The sequence below is a fragment of the Phoenix dactylifera genome, chromosome 18, assembly GCF_009389715.1.
Source record: "Phoenix dactylifera cultivar Barhee BC4 chromosome 18, palm_55x_up_171113_PBpolish2nd_filt_p, whole genome shotgun sequence".
Taxonomy (NCBI): domain Eukaryota; kingdom Viridiplantae; phylum Streptophyta; class Magnoliopsida; order Arecales; family Arecaceae; genus Phoenix; species Phoenix dactylifera.
Genome location: NC_052409.1, coordinates 640,266 through 656,442, shown reverse-complemented (window position 1 = coordinate 656,442; position 16,177 = coordinate 640,266). Strand labels below are relative to the sequence as shown.

The 16,177-nt window shown below is 36.3% G+C and overlaps 1 pseudogene; it reads left to right on the top strand.

Annotated features, from left to right (window-relative positions):
- The first annotated feature begins 1,676 nt into the window (after positions 1-1,676).
- On the top strand, positions 1,677-7,653 carry LOC103707021 (annotated as a pseudogene).
- The last annotated feature ends 8,524 nt before the right edge of the window (positions 7,654-16,177 follow it).

Here is a 16,177-nt window from a genome sequence, read left to right as displayed (position 1 = left end):
TTACAGTGGAGAAGAGATGATTTCTGTTTTCTTTTTTAAATTTCTCACTATGCGAGGGCATCGATAAATTAACCCTCGTCTAACAAGGTCAGAGATGTTTATTCTGTTTAATTAGGCCAACTTGCAGATTGGTTAGAAACTGGGTTGCATCAGGTTGGATAATTCGAAAGATTCTAATTAAACCTATGTTGAACTGCTAGAGCTCCAAGCTTTTTAACATTGATGTATCCATGTATAAATTTAAGTTAGTTGTGACATCAAATTTTACTTTAGCAGGGAGAGCTAGGACTGAATGGTTGCACCCTTGCTCTATTCTCCATTTAAAGGGGTTGTGTTTTAAAATCTTGGGGTATTTCCTTGAGTATATTGATTGGGGATTGTTCTTACTTGAAATGGTTGGTGAAACTCCAAGAATCATTCTCCCAGATGTCTTGTTTTTTTTAAAAAAGCTTATGTGAAGCTTGAAATTCAGGGTCTTGCAAATAATTAAAAGGCTCAATTAAGAACTCAGAATTAGTTTTTCCAGAACATATTTTATGTGAAAACTCCGCAATGTGGAGAAGTCTTTTGCATTTATGGTTGTTCTTTTGAGCCTTGCAGGGCAGGAAGACAAGTCTTCGGGCATAAATGATGGTGCTGCGGTAATTCAAACGTACACCCATGAGATTTGAAATTTTTTAAATTTTACCATCCTTCTCCTGCAAGGGAGTTCAAACGATTTGGATAGGACTCTAATATTTTTTTTCTCAATAACGTGTCATGTTTGGATGTATTCGTACATATAATATATGAATTATCTGCTTTAGTAAAATAATAATAATAATAATAAAAGTGTCGTGCAACATAATTGTGATGGGAAACGCCGCGCAAATTTAATTTTGATTCGTATGGTGCAATTTTTTTTGGTGTGCTTGACGCCTAATCAAAACATAATTGACCTCAAATGCTTTTTAACGAATAGACCAGCCGGGGCCGGACAAATTAAATCTTTTTCTTTCCGGGCCCGGTCCCGGGCGACCTCATCAGGTCAAATGGCCCGCGAGGATATAAAAAGACGGACCTCGGATCACTTCCCGCCCTCTCTATCCAATTCGCTTCTGGAAAATTTCAAATCCGTCGCAGCACCCTGATTCTCACAGTTGTCGCAATATTAGCGAACTAGTCCAGCCGGTCCATGACGTCCATCATCAGTCCCGATCAGACGGCTATCGTGAATACGAGCATCGTGTACTCGATCGGCTGGGGGAGGTTTCTTTTTCTCTTGGATATACGATAATTGGATGAGGGAATGGAAGAAGGGAAGGTTAGAGAAGGAGGCAAGAGCAACTCAGAGGAGCAGCTCCATTCCTTGTAAATTATGGGTGCTGGGCTTCTTCTGTGGTGCCTGCAACGCCTATTTATTTCTGGTCGCACTAACTTGTTTTTAGATCAGTGCAGTTTGGATTGGTTTTTTCGAGTTGATCAGGAGCAGCTTCTCAGAATCCAAGCATGATAGATTCTGGTGAGGGCCGTCTATGAGCCTAATTAATTAATTGGTTTCTTGCTTTATAATGATATCCTCTTTTTTCTTCCTATATGAACATTATAATTTGAATTTGAATAACCAACAGGGCTCTTTTTTTAAAAAAAATATTTCGTTAATGAAATCTATAGTTCTGGTATGAATTGTGATTAGTTTAGACAGTTGAAATTTCAAAGCAAATTATCAGAGGAAAGCCTGGAATGTTGATTCTGCAGGCCTTGTTATCTAGAGAGCACATTTGATAGTTTTAGGTTTATTTTGTGTTTTTTTTTGTTTGTGATTATGGATGCTGGTGAAAGTGTGAACTACAATTCTGTACCAAATGTTCCTCAAAAAATTTACGTTTATGTACCAAAAGAAAAGGGAACTTTAGAGGATTCTCAACGAACTGAAACATTGAGCAATGAAGAGAGGGTCCTGATGCTGTACTCGGCTTGGAGTTCTATACTGGATGGATCAAAAGATGGCGAGGGTAAAATATTTGTTGGAGGACTGCAGAGATCAAATGTGCCTCGAGCTCCTCATTTAGAGAACTGCAGATCAAGTGTGGAAGCAAATGAGCATTTTGACAACCATGGTGAAAATGGAGGTTTTCCTCCTTTGGACGCTGTGGAGAGGATTGTTAGGATTAGATTTACTTCAGCCAGACATTGTCGAAAGGTCCATACCAGACGCATGTTGCACGCAGGGCAAAGTTTGAAAGTGCTCATCCTCCTTGGGTATGTGTTTTTGTTAATCGTCTTATTTAATATTCGTAGCATTTTTCAAAAAGTGTTGTCTATTTGTGCACTGATTTATTGAATGCTTTCTGCATTGGCTTACATGAATTTAGTACGAAAGAAAGAAACATTCTGATGCTCATGCTTTTCTTTGAGATTCGGTGTAAGATTGATTTGCCCCATCTTTATATTTTTTTTTACCTTGGAATTCATATATAGAAGAATGCATCAATCTCTTTATGCAAGCATGACATATATCTTATGTTACTTCTATTCACTTGCGTTTATCTCTCACAGTTGATTCTCGTTGCAACTTGTTTAGTTACAAATACTTGTAGCAGAGATATTTTACAAATCCATTCGGGCCCTTGGACGGGCATAAAAGATATTCTGTGGATAAAATTCCTCCAAACCAATTCCAAGAGAGGTGTCAGGAAGAGGAATATGATGAAAAAATAGGGCATATGTATCTGTTTTAAAGGGTGATTTATACATACTCTTTTTTTCAAGATTCATCAATCCTTAATCGGCCCCGTAATTGAAATTCTCATTCTCCACACTGTTTGCATTTCTCTCATCGCCTCCTATATTACATTAATCCTGTGGATAACTTGAGTGGCCAAACAAGCTCCTATTGTTTTGAGAGTGCAATACTTGTTACACCATTGATAGATTGTGATAATGAAACATGAACTTGAAATATTCAGAATAAATTTGTGAACTAGTTTGGTGAGAAAGAAACTAAATTGAAAATGCAACGGATACCATGGCATAAGAGATAAAATTTGAACTACTCGTCTCTCCAGTCTCCACTAGATGCATAAATAAAAGAAGAGTACAGATAAGATTCTAATTAATTGGTGGGAAATGAACATATAATTTGCTTGCTAGTGTATTCCATAATTTGTCTACTTTCATTCGCCTCCTCTTAAGAAAGGAGGCAAATGAAAGTAGGCATTCACTTACTTTTGGTAGAGCTGTCCTGATCCTCCACATCTATTCTCAAACTTATTTGATTTTTCATTGTGTGCAATATTTCAGATCGTAGGATCTGATGAAGACAACTTCTCGCTTACTAGGCAAGTACAGAGAGATATATGGATTCACCAGCACCCAAAAAACTGCAAAGATCCTGACCTGCAGTTTCTAGTTGCTGACTGGGAGAGGCTACCAGGATTTGGAATGGGGGCCCAAATAGCTGGAATGGCAGGGCTGCTTGCCATTGCAGTCAATGAGAGACTGATTCTTGTTACAAATTACTACAATTGAGCAGATCACAGTGGCTGTCAAGGTGGCATTTCTATTTATGAAAAAAGAGATGCTTTATCTTTTACTTGCTTAATTCTGAAGTCTGGAGTTAAAATACTGTTTTTTTTTATATCAGAATCTAGCTAATTTAAAAATCTTATCCCTGTCTTCATCTTTACTTGAATTAAAAACTTCTCTCTACAAAATAAGTGAATTGACATGAAATAATAGATGTTGCTTGACAGGTCCATCACGGTCCCCTTGGTCTTGCTACTTTTTCCCGGAGACATCTCTTGAGTGTCAAAGACGTGCCTTTGACCTCATGAGGAGTCAGGAAGCTTGGAAAAATGGATTTATAACAGTGAAGGAAAACTACACATCAAAGGAAATATGGGCTGGAAGTATACCAAGGTATAATATTACTCGGATTGATTTCTATTACTTCGTAATGAAAGATTGAATTATATTGACTTGATTTTTTTCTTCTTAAAACGAGAAATGACATGCTTTGAGAATTAATTTTCACATACAGAATATGGGGTGATCCATGGAGTTATTTGCAACCCACAACTGAGATAGGTGGAGATTTACTTTTGCATCATTGTAAAATGGATAGGAGGCGGTGAAGAGCACAGTTACTGAAGATCTAGATCTGTTCTTTTTATATGATAAAGTTTGTTGCAATAAAGGATAATCTTGTACTCTCTTAAGATCTTGGATGATTTTTCTTTTTTTCTTGGTACATCATGGGGAAGAACTTCCCAGTAATAAGTTTCAATATCATTGTTTTCTAATATATCAGTTACCTAGTCCATATCTTCGATTTTCATATTATCAAATCCACCAAGTGACCTTTGCTCCTTGAGATCTCAGCACGCTTGTCATCGCTAAAGTTTCAAGCAGTGTGGGGATCGTCAATGTGGATGGTCATAAATGTGGCAATCTTCTATTCACTGAATACTCTGTCAATAGGTTCCCAATGTTTTCCCAGATTTGCTGTGAATTTACTGCATATGCAGTATGAGGTGATGTATGACTCATTGCGTACACAAAGCTTCCACCAATCTAAACATCTCGAATAAATTTTCTTGTTTCCTGTATTAGGTATCAAAACAATATTCTGATTTCTGACCATACAGCATGCACTTGCTTTACCAGCAACATGATCTACTGATTTGGGAATCTTGTCAACATAATTAGATGACATTATTATTTGTTTTGAGCTCGTGGTTTAGATTTCCTAAATCTTTCTGTAAGGCATGAGGCAGCTTAATCTAATGCCAGATTGGGTTATAGCAAACAGTACCATCAGGGAAAACCTATGTAGTGTCATAGCACATTATACTAAACCCCTGCAAGTTAAAAGGGATTGGAAGTTGTGGCATTATTTGGAGAACTGCAATGTGTGCTATCAGTTCGCAACCATCAAAAATCATTATGAGTTAGAGAAAATACATACAGATTACTGTGAGATGGCATAAATGAAAAAAGAAAGGGCTTATGGAGTTGAGATTAAATTGGATTTTGCTGGTGAGGATGTGCACCAACACCTACATATATATGTATATATATGCATATGTATGTGTATGTATGTACGTATATATGTGTGTGTGTGTGTGTGTGTGTACACACAAACATACATACATATTTTTTTTCTTTATTTTGTGCCCTGTCAGGATCGGTAGGATTCCTAATAAACTGTGCTTGTGCTTGCCTTTTTTTGGAAAAAAATCTAAAACAAGATTCTTAAAATGCCTTTGCCTCTAAAGAGGACCTGAAATTTATATCCTTTGTATGCTAGAGATATTGGCCTAATATATATATATATATATATCTAGGTCTCTCTAAAAAGAAGTCAAGGCTACTGAAGTTCACTGAGACCTTGAATCATGGCGAAGGCAGATCTTGAACCCCAGACAATAATACCCAACCCAAGTGACTTTACCAACTAAATTCGTTGGCATATATATGCTTCTCTTTTATAAATGGAAAATTTAAAGATATGCATAATGTTGCTGCTAGTCAATTAAGTCGCTGAGATAATATTTTAGATGTAGCAGTTTGATTGTTATTATTCTTGTTATTCATCTCTGAATTTCAATGTTTGTGTATTAAAAGATGGCATTCTTTGTCTGCACTTAATGATTAAGGGGGCCATGCTGTTTACTTTCAGTTGCTTGGTTTATTTCTTAGTATCCTTTTCTCTTATCCTCTTCAATTCTCTTCTTTCTTCTACAGTGGAAATGGTGTTATCTGAGAATAAAACTCTAGACACTGCATGTTGTTTACCAATTGTTTCCTTTTATTTCCTGCTCTGATCTCTGGCACCTTCAACTATCCAATTCCAATAATTCCTGAATCTCCTGTTAAAAAAAATATCTCTGAATTTTACTATATTTACATTTTTTTTTTCATTCTTAGGCTGTTTGATATTTATTGAGTTTTCAAAGTGAATATATATGCAATCTACTAAACTTGGCTCAGCATAAAGCATTTGGTTTGCAAGCATCTAAAATGGTTGTTGGAACTCCTCCTGCCACTTGACCAAAGGTGCAATGGTTATAATCCTTTGCATTTGTAGGTTTCCCTTTCTACATGATTTTAGTACATTGTTATTTTGTTTTAGTTGTCTAGCAAAGCTTGAAGCTTGCATTTGAAATGTTGCAATTACCTTTGTTCAGATAGAATACTGACTATCTAGTATGATTAAGTAAATCTCTGTACTGCACTTAGATTGTTTGAAAATTTGTGAAAGTTGAAATTTATGTCAAACCAAGGAACATGAAAATTTGTTTTTCCACTTTAAAGGAAATAAATGGGCCAGTAGGAGAATGGTCGTTAAAAACAAATGAAAATAATTTATTGATGGCTTAAACATTCACATGTTATAGGGGGAAGTGGGTCAGATATATAAATCAAACATTTGGCATGGGCACTTAAGTATGTGCAAGTCAAAGAATAGAGATAAATGATTGAATTCTGTATTAATGACTTAAAGTATTCAACTCCGAGAATGCTCCAAGGTGTTCTATGTTTTTAGTCATATAATGGCCAAAGAGGGGGTAAGCTTCTGAACATGGAAGCACATGGTTATCGTTTTTAGTATTATTAGCACATCTTGTTCACTTTTTGGAGTCAAAAGTAAGAGAAATGACACGTTTTACTTGATTAAAGAGAGTGTTGAGCTTACATTTTGCCTCTGAAAGAAGTTTAACTTCCTCGACTAAACCTTTACAATAATCATCCAGGGTATGGGTTGGTGAGTGTATGCTTAAATGCCAACCAGATGGCTTTTCTAAACTATAGCGGTATCACTTATCTGTATGATCAGAGAGATTAGTTCATCAAAAGATGAATGTAATGTGTAAAATGCAAGTTCAGTTTTATGTATCTATTATTCAAGTTTATCCAATATCTCCTCTGATACATAAAATATTTACAAGCTTTTGTTTGTGTTTATTCATTCCCTAGTTTCTCTGTACGGGAAATGCGAATCCATAATGCTAAGTTCTCAGTATGGATCAAGATTTTTGCAATCTTTCTTCTATTCTTACCCATTAATGGAAGCCTCATGGCTGGATGGCTTGAGTTTTACCCTTGACAGGATCAAGTGACCCTATGTATAAGATTTCCTCGACCGTCCAAGATATGTTCAGAGAGGTTGTTTTATCTGCTATCATTCATTTTATTGCTTTGATTGTATATTGAGACCATCATATGGATTGAATTGAAGAATCTGGTGCAACTTCATGAACACTTATCGAGGTGTGATAATATCATTCTTCTTGTTTATTCACTAGGGATCCTATGATGGACGTAATACACACACAATACTCGAACTTCTGTTATCTGAGAGACATAAATAACAGACATAAGATTTAGTTTTTTCAGGTATAAGAGAAATGACTATGATAATTCTATATTTCAGGTAGTCAATAACAGATCTCAGGCTGACATTGAGCAGTTTGTGTGGTCTAACCATAAACCGTGATTTCCAAGGCCACCTCTAAGTATGCAAGGATGGGAGACAAATCTTGCGAAATGAAGGTTGTTGGATTTGAAAACTGCATGCAACTGGCAGACCGCATCCAAGAGTGCTTTCCAGACCTTAATAGCATATGGCTTTCCACAACCATGCAGGCATCTTATTCTCACTCGACCTCTGTAAACCTTCGTGCTTATTCACATGAATTTCTGAATTGATAAGAGAAGACTATATCCTCATTGGAACTTTTACTACGCAAATGTAACGCGCCAAGTTGGGAATATGACAATGGCCACATATGAGGCAAGTCTTGGCAGAGAAACCAGCACAAATTATCCCCTCGTTAATTTTATAACAGCAACTGAAGCAGATTTCTTCATTGGTGCCTTGTGATCAACATGGTGTTACCTCATAGAGGGCATGCGGAGCACTGGAGGGAAAGTTATGGCTGGTTGTCTGAGTGTCAACAAGGATCGGTTTTGGTAGCTCAAGCAAATTAAGAATGTGGATACGTAAAGTGTATGATATCTTTGGTTCCTTTTCTTTTGTTGTGAATAGAACTTTTCTTTTTGGTCCACATCATTTGCTATTGTACAGAAAGAGCAGACTATGGAGCTTAGTAAAATCTATAAATATGTTGAGACTTCTCATGAATCTACTTCATGCGTTCCTTCTCTTTCTTTTGCTCTATCAAAGCATGGCAAATCGGAAAGTCAAATTTTATGATTCTGTGGCTCCTATGAACAAGGGTGAGTCACAATTCTATAGTTGATGGTTATGCTCATCTCTAGAACTAATTTATTTTTCATAGGGTTCTGATTAGGTTTAAAAAAGAACTGATAATTAGTGTAAAACACTTGTTAAACTCAGACCAGGCGGCTGTTGGCTGCAAAACCATTACCTTCTCGATGAGTGCTCCCAACGTTGGATGGGCCCATGCTGAGTGGCTTCATGGTGGCTTAAATACTATGGAAGCACTCAAGGGAGGTTCCACTAGAGTCGTAGTAGTGGTCATGAAATCACTGCATTTCAGCTTGTTCCCCACTCAAGGGAGTGGCCTTAGGTGATCGCATCCTTCCATGGTGGAAGCCCTTTAATTCCAGAGGCAAGTAGGAGAGGTAGTGCTTTCCAGCCTATGAGTTCAGGCCAAATTGAGAAGAAGAGAAATTCCTCGGATTTGGCATTGCTCAGGGACCGGCAAATTCTGGCCTCGGCCACCCCTGCCACTGACTTCGACCATGATGCCCCATGATCTAGGCTTACGACTCAAATACGAATACCAAATGAACCTTCTGACGCTTTGAAGGTTGCCTTTATAATGCAACTGTTGGAGTAGATGCCCGCACAGGGACAGTAGAGTTGGTGTTTTCCGGCAAAGCTAACTGTGTCATTCGTTTGCTTGCTTCAGATTCAGGTTCGTAACTTGCGAGTTGGACAAATCCAGGAGAAACTTCTTGTCGTTGATAGAATTGAATAATTGTGTGTTTTAAATTTCTTTTTTTCTGATATGCAGGATTGCTTATGGTCAATCATCCAATTTGTCAAGCCATTTGATTTCTCAATTGAACAGTCAAGATTGTGAAAAACCTATCAGTTCTTGGCATCATTATTGGTTGCCAAACCAGAAACCTAAACTCGTAGAGAAAATAAGAAAAGGAATTCAAGAGAAGCATCTAATGAAAACTTAATAAATTACAATGAGCTTGGAAAGAATAGAGGGCTGGAGTCGTGCAACGTGACATACATGCTCCCCATGCTGCCGAGGCAAATTGGCCAGGCCTCGACTTTTCCCACAGTACTAACTTTGCACCCTTCATAAAATGGGTGAAAGCCGGCGGCATATAATGTTGGATTATTAGTCTTTATGTGGCCCGCTGCATATTTTAGTTGGATAATTTTGGGTGGTAGGTAACTACCCACTATCTCTATTTATGCCTAAGATAGTTTTCTTGATGGAAGAAAAATGACGAGCTTTTAGTTATCTGATAAGGTCCCTAGCTTAGCCTATTTTAAGCCTATGATATCCATCGGTCTTATGGCTTTTACGGAGGCATAGATTAGAAAACTCCTTCTTGAAGCCTTTTGTGGATAGACTCTAATCAAATACTTAAACAATTATAGCTAGAGGTATGTATCACTAATATTATTGCTGCATAAAATTATTTTGCATGAGATAATTTCTGACATTGTGGTATCAAAGCCATTATCTAGCTTTATTGTTTAGTATTTATATCTAAATCGTATGTGATCTTGATATTACATGGTTAGTTTTATATGTCATACTTGTATGTTTATTCTGGCATAGCAGAAATTTTACAAAGAATGTTGTGGGAATTTACTGACCATGTCATAGAGAAACATTTTAGATGTTATTTTTGTCTAAATTCTTAACACATTATTTGCAGTCTGGAGAAATGATGGTGCTTGTGTTTAATAAGGAAGATGCCTATTAATCAATCAAAATAATTGAGGACATGCCAGCTTTTAGGTAACAGGGTTCACGAAATAGACCCGTATGTGTGCCATGTGAGTGAAATTTTTTTTTTTTAAAAAAATTCCTGACTGTTGAATTAAATGATTGAACCAAAGTAGATTGAGTTAATTCTTTTGTGGTTTAGTGTGGTTCACTTGGAATTGGTCAAACCGGATTTAATTAATTAGTCCAATCACTACAAGAAACTTGGACATTAGCGACGCTTTTTTTGGCTATTAGCGTCGGTAAAGCGTCGCCTATGCTACAGTGGAAAAAATATTTCCCGACGCTTTTAAAAGCGTCGCTAATTCCAAAGCGTCGCTCTTTCACGACGCTTTAAAGCGTCGCGAACTCCCGACGCTTTAAAGCGTCGCGAATTCCCATTTGCCAAAAAAATTACCATTTGCGGTCTGCATCTTCTCCTCCATTCAGAAATACAAACAACCTCCCCGATCAGTACCTTTATTCCATCCGCGCAGTGTGGTTGGGTTTGGCTATATAAACAGTTTTTTTTTTTTCAGATCTACCGATGTGGGACTAAGATGAGGTGATTTTTTGGCTTCTGACGACGCTTTTAACGACGCTTTTAAGCGGCGTTATTTAACAACGCTAAAACGCGTCGTTAAAAGTTGCGACGACGCTTTTAAGCGTCGGCAAATGTTGACGGAAAAAGTTTTTTGCCGACGCTTGGAATAAGCGTCGGCAAATAAGAGTCGGTAATGTTCTTTTTTTGTGTAGTGAATTTATGACTTCATTATGGTTTAATTTGTGCCTTTTTGCATAATACCTGATTAATTTCATCTGATTAAACTGAGATAGACACGTTATTGATTTAATTTGACTGTCGTTCGTGTGAACCAATCTGGCTTGGGTTCATCCAAACCATAAAGGATCAATCTGTACAAGTAAAGAACACAGGGACCTGTGAATAATTTCTGCGGATCTGTTTATAAATATTATTTTACTGTTAAGGACGGTAGGGACCTACATATAACAGCATGTTTGTTTTGCACATTACATGATTAATTTGTTTATTTTATTTTATCAATATCTGGACAGGTTGATAATTTATTTATAATATAACATTTTGAGATATCATAATCTTATGAGTAGCCATAGTATCTTAAGTCATTATGATATATAATGAATTTAGTCACATATAGATAAGTAATTATTTAATAGCATGGTCACTCGACTCTCCAGGGAGGTAGCCATTTTGGTGCAACTTACAGCGACGCTTAAAAAGCGTCGTCGATTCTAAAGATGTACCGATGCTTTTTAAAAGCGTCAGTAAAATTTGGCGCTGATCAAAACTATCCCGACGCTTTTTCCTAGCGTCGGAAAATCTACCTTTTTCTGTAGTGGTAAATCCTAAACCTTCCTATGCGTAGAGGTTGCAAACCTGCATAGAATTTATTTAATTCTTCATTAATAACAGAAGCAAACACAAACACCAAAATGAAATATTCCATACCTGTCGGCCTAAAAAAATTCCGATTTTGATGTCTAGTTTACTGTCCTATTCCAATTAATGCACCAAAATGGCTACCTCCCTGAAGAGTCGGGTGACCATGCTATTAATGCACCAAGCGTCGGTAAAATTTGGCGCTTATCAAAACTATCCCGACGCTTACATTTATGTGCTATGAATCTTATTTTAATGAAGCTCCTAATAATACTACTTGGTGGATTGATTTAGCTACTACAATTCGCATTGCTAATAATGTACAGGATTTTCAAAACTGGAGGAAACCAGTAGAAAGTGAAAAAGGCATCTATTCAAAAAACTATATGCATTCACATATAGAAGCAGTGGGGACTTATAGATTAGTTTTAAAATCTGGTTTTCAATTAGACCTTGTAAACATCTTTTATGTTTCATTATTTTTGAAATTTGGTTTCTATTTCAAGATTGACTTGTATGAGATTTGAATTTAATTTTCATAGTTTAGTTATGAATCTTTTAAAAGACAAAAAAATTGTTGGTTTTGAAATTTTAGTTGATAATTTATTTAAATTTGAATTAGACCTCACTTGTGAGTTTAGTCTTTTAACCCTGCACGGCAATAAAGTTGGCGTTAAGTGTGATATTATTAATGAATGCTCCTCTAAGCTTTGGCATAGGAGATTGGGACAAATCTCCATAAAAAGAACTGAAAAGTTAGTAAACAATGGAGTCCTAAAGATTTTTGACTTTACGGACTTTGGTACTTGTGTAGACTGCATAAAGAAAAAAACAAACCAACAAGACCACTAAAGGTGCCAAAAGGAGTACTAAGCTTCTAGAGATCATGCACACAGATATCTGTGGACCATTTCCTACCCTATGTCTAAATGGTCAGAAATATTTTATTTCACTTAGTGATGACTATTCAAGATATATGTATCTCTATCTCCTATTTGATAAAGCAAAAGCATTTGATGCATTTGAGATTTTCAAAGTAGAGGTAGAGAAACAAAAGAAAAAGAAAATTATAATTATAATATTAGATATGGGTGGAGAATATTATGGAAGGTACGTAGAAAAGAGACAAATGCTAGGTCCATTTGCAAAGTTTTTTGAAGAATAGGGCATTATTGTCCAATACTCAATGCCAGATACACTACAACAAAATGGTATTGCGGAAAGAAGGAACCACACACTTATTGGCATAGTTAGAAGCATTGCAAGCAATTCGAGTTTACCTTTATCCTTATAGAGTGAAGCCTTAAAAACTATAGTATATATCTTAAATAGGGTTTCATCTAAGATTGTTCCTACAACACCTTTTGAAATATAGAATAGATGGAAACCAAGTTTAAGATATTTACACATATGGGGTTGTCTAGTTGAAGTGAGAGTTTATAATCCACAACTAAAAAAACTGGATGCAAGAATAATAAGTAATTTTTTATTGGCCATGCAATTAATTTCAAAGGATAATTTCAAAGTAATCCTTTAGATGGTTACCATTGTAGCATAAAGCAAATTATTATTGCATCATCCATTATGGAGACAAAATTCATCGCATGCTATGAAGCAACATCACAAGCACTATGGTTAAAGAATTTTATATCTGGCCTAAAGGTTGTCGATTCTATTGTTAGGCCATTGTAGATTTTTTGTGAAATTTCGGCTGTAGTTTTTTCTCTAAAAATAATAAAAGTGGAAGCTGAAGTAAGCACATCGATATAAAGTATTTAATTGTCAGAAAAATATTAAGAAGCAAAAAGTAGTTATTAAGCACATAAATATTGAGTTAATGATCGCTGACCTCACTAAAGGTTTGCCGGCTAAGTTGTTCAGGGATCATGTATGTCATATGAAACTTGTTGGCTCATTTTGAATTATTGCTTTTAATTACCTAATTATTATGTATATCTGTAAACATATTTGGTTAATTAATGACATGATGTCCATTGTGCACATTAAGTAATTCGTCATTTACAAGGTCATGATCTATTTTGATCAATAAAGTTGGACTGAATGATTTATAAGAAGATCATTTATAAAGTATCATGAGGTACTCAATTAAAAAGTATCATACATTGTAATACATGGAAGGAACTGCTAACCTAGAGCGAATGACAGAATTACTATTTGAATAATAGTTACATAACTGGCTGATTAGTTGAGTGACAATAAAGTGATTGTGACCATACTATTATGTTAAGGATTGTCTGACTACGTCATGTGGGCCAAGTGAGAGAATGTTAAATTAGTCTTTATGTAGGCCCACGTACATGGTTTAGTTGGATAACTTTGGATGATAGATAACTATTTACTATCTCTAGTTATGCCTAAGGTAGTTTTTTCGATGGAAGGAAACTAACGAGATTTTAGTTATCTCATAAGGGTCCCAATCTTGCCTATTTTAAGCCTGTGATATCCTTCAGTTTTATGGCTTTTACGGAGGCATAGGTTAGAAGACTCCTTCTTCAAGTCTCTTGTGGATAGACTCTAATCAAATACTTGAATAATTATGGTTGAAAGTACGTATCACTAATATTATCGTTGCATAAAATTATTTTGTATGAGATACTTTCTCACATAGAATTCAAGGGGTCAGCATCATGTTGAAGAGGACATCATTCTTTCCCGTATCATCAGCTAATCCGAACAGTAGAAATGTTCGTGGATCATTTGGAAGGAAGCAAGGGAGAGCAGACAACCTAGTAATGGGCATAAAGCTCTTGTCCAACTCACTCGACTACCCACTATTACAAGAGCACAGCATGTCACTCTGGGCGTGCAAGTTGAATACTTCTATATCTGCTCAAGGAAACTGTTGTGCTTGCTAGTAGTGTAAAGATGGGGTTCTCTACATGATAAATATAATTGCATAGAGACAAATTTAAAACCTGGGCAGTGAATAGTGATATATGGCGCCTTTGCATTTTCCTGATTGGTTGCCATTGAGAAAATCTAGATGAATTTTTTCTATGATCACTTATGCTGCCTTGAGCTGTGGAGCTATTGCAGTCTTTCATCCACTTTGAACTTTCCTGCAGCTTCTTCCTTTTAGCTACAATAGAATGTACAAAGCAGTATATTTGACAAATGACGTCCTATTGCCTGGCCTTGAGTTCCCATGAACGACATCAACTTCTTGTCATGCCTACTGTAAGGGGTACTCCCCTTCTAGTTTCAAAAGGATGAACTTAACTTCCAGTGGCGTATATCCTTAAAAATTATAAAATGGTAAAAGCAAAATAGAGGAGGTGGTGTTGGGCATCGGATCACCCTGATTATGTCATCACTAATCATACTATTAATGAGGGATTAAAGATAATATAATCAAATAGATAGTTATGCACAACGGCAAGATTTCCCACTCAACAAGTATCTCTGCATGAAATCAGATCAAATGCATATCCTAGACATCAAGGCATGTCATCGCACTAATATCGATTAAATTTACACACCACTAAAGATCTGCTTGCTTAATTTAGGCTAGCTGATTTGTGCTTATGGAGATGACTTGCCACGTATAAACCCACCTACTAATTAACGATTATCGCCAAATGCTGCAAAGCTGCATCATGTCTCTATGATCTTCTCTTTAGGTTTTCTCATGCTCTACAGCATGAACCTTCTCCTAAAAAAGAAACATATGTTACTTGATATGGTCACATGGTGGACAGACATGCATGTGCACCGATAACTAGAACACGGCGATACATCGGATGTTAGCTGAAGGCTATGCCGTCCCTAATGTTTTGATGCCAATATACCTTAATTATTTTTTTTTTAAGGAAGCTTAATTTTATCGGCTCATTGCACACAGTCATTCTGAAATGATGTCTTGAAGTTCAAAGCCACTAAATATACATGCATACATACATGCGTACATGCATATGGACATATGCATATATGTGTGTGTGTGTGTGTGTGTGTAAATGGCAGAATGTATAGTCATTAAGACATTGAGCAACGTATATAAATTGAATGCAAGCAAAGGTAACATCGACATTTATATGATTCGGATCAACATTAGAGAAAGGTGATTTGTCGACTTTATATCTTAATCACATCTAAAGGCATAAGGATGAAAGGATTTGGATGAAACCAAAGCCACCAATTTTATGTTTGGCAGATAGGATTTGCATCAATGCGTGTTTGTTGTATCATTTCTGAAGAAACGTACCAAAGTTGTATCCAAGCTTAGCATTGGCAATAGAATCATCTGGTAAACCTGACAGAAGGATGGTTCTTAATTAAGAGCACGAAAAGATGGTTCTTACGAACTTCATTCGGTTAAGCATAACAAATTAGCAATATCAAATTACAAACAGGCTGGCTGATAGTTCTTGTGTATGCCAAAAGGGAATCTTCACGTACGTGCACTAATGAACAATGTTTTGTTAAGAAGAGAATACAACCCTGCAACAAGAATGTAGTGCAATATTAACCAACCCACTTTCTATCCAAAGAACGCTAAAAGCCTCATGATCATACCTGGATTGCAATATGAGAACTTGTTTGGATCAAACAAGCAAAAGAAATTGCTCAACTGAACAATAGCCTAGCATCATTAAACAATCATATAAAAATGGATTACACTCCACTAATCTTGTATTATAATAGCCAAGAGACACAGAGTCAAGATAGGCCTTATCTGCAGCAAGCCACACCAAGAAATGGTGTGATAGAGCAAATAGGCTACAAGGAAGTCATAGTGGAGCTTTTCTAAAAGCAGTAGTAGCCAATGAGCGATGGCTTATGAAAAGGATGACCGATTTCCATCCTG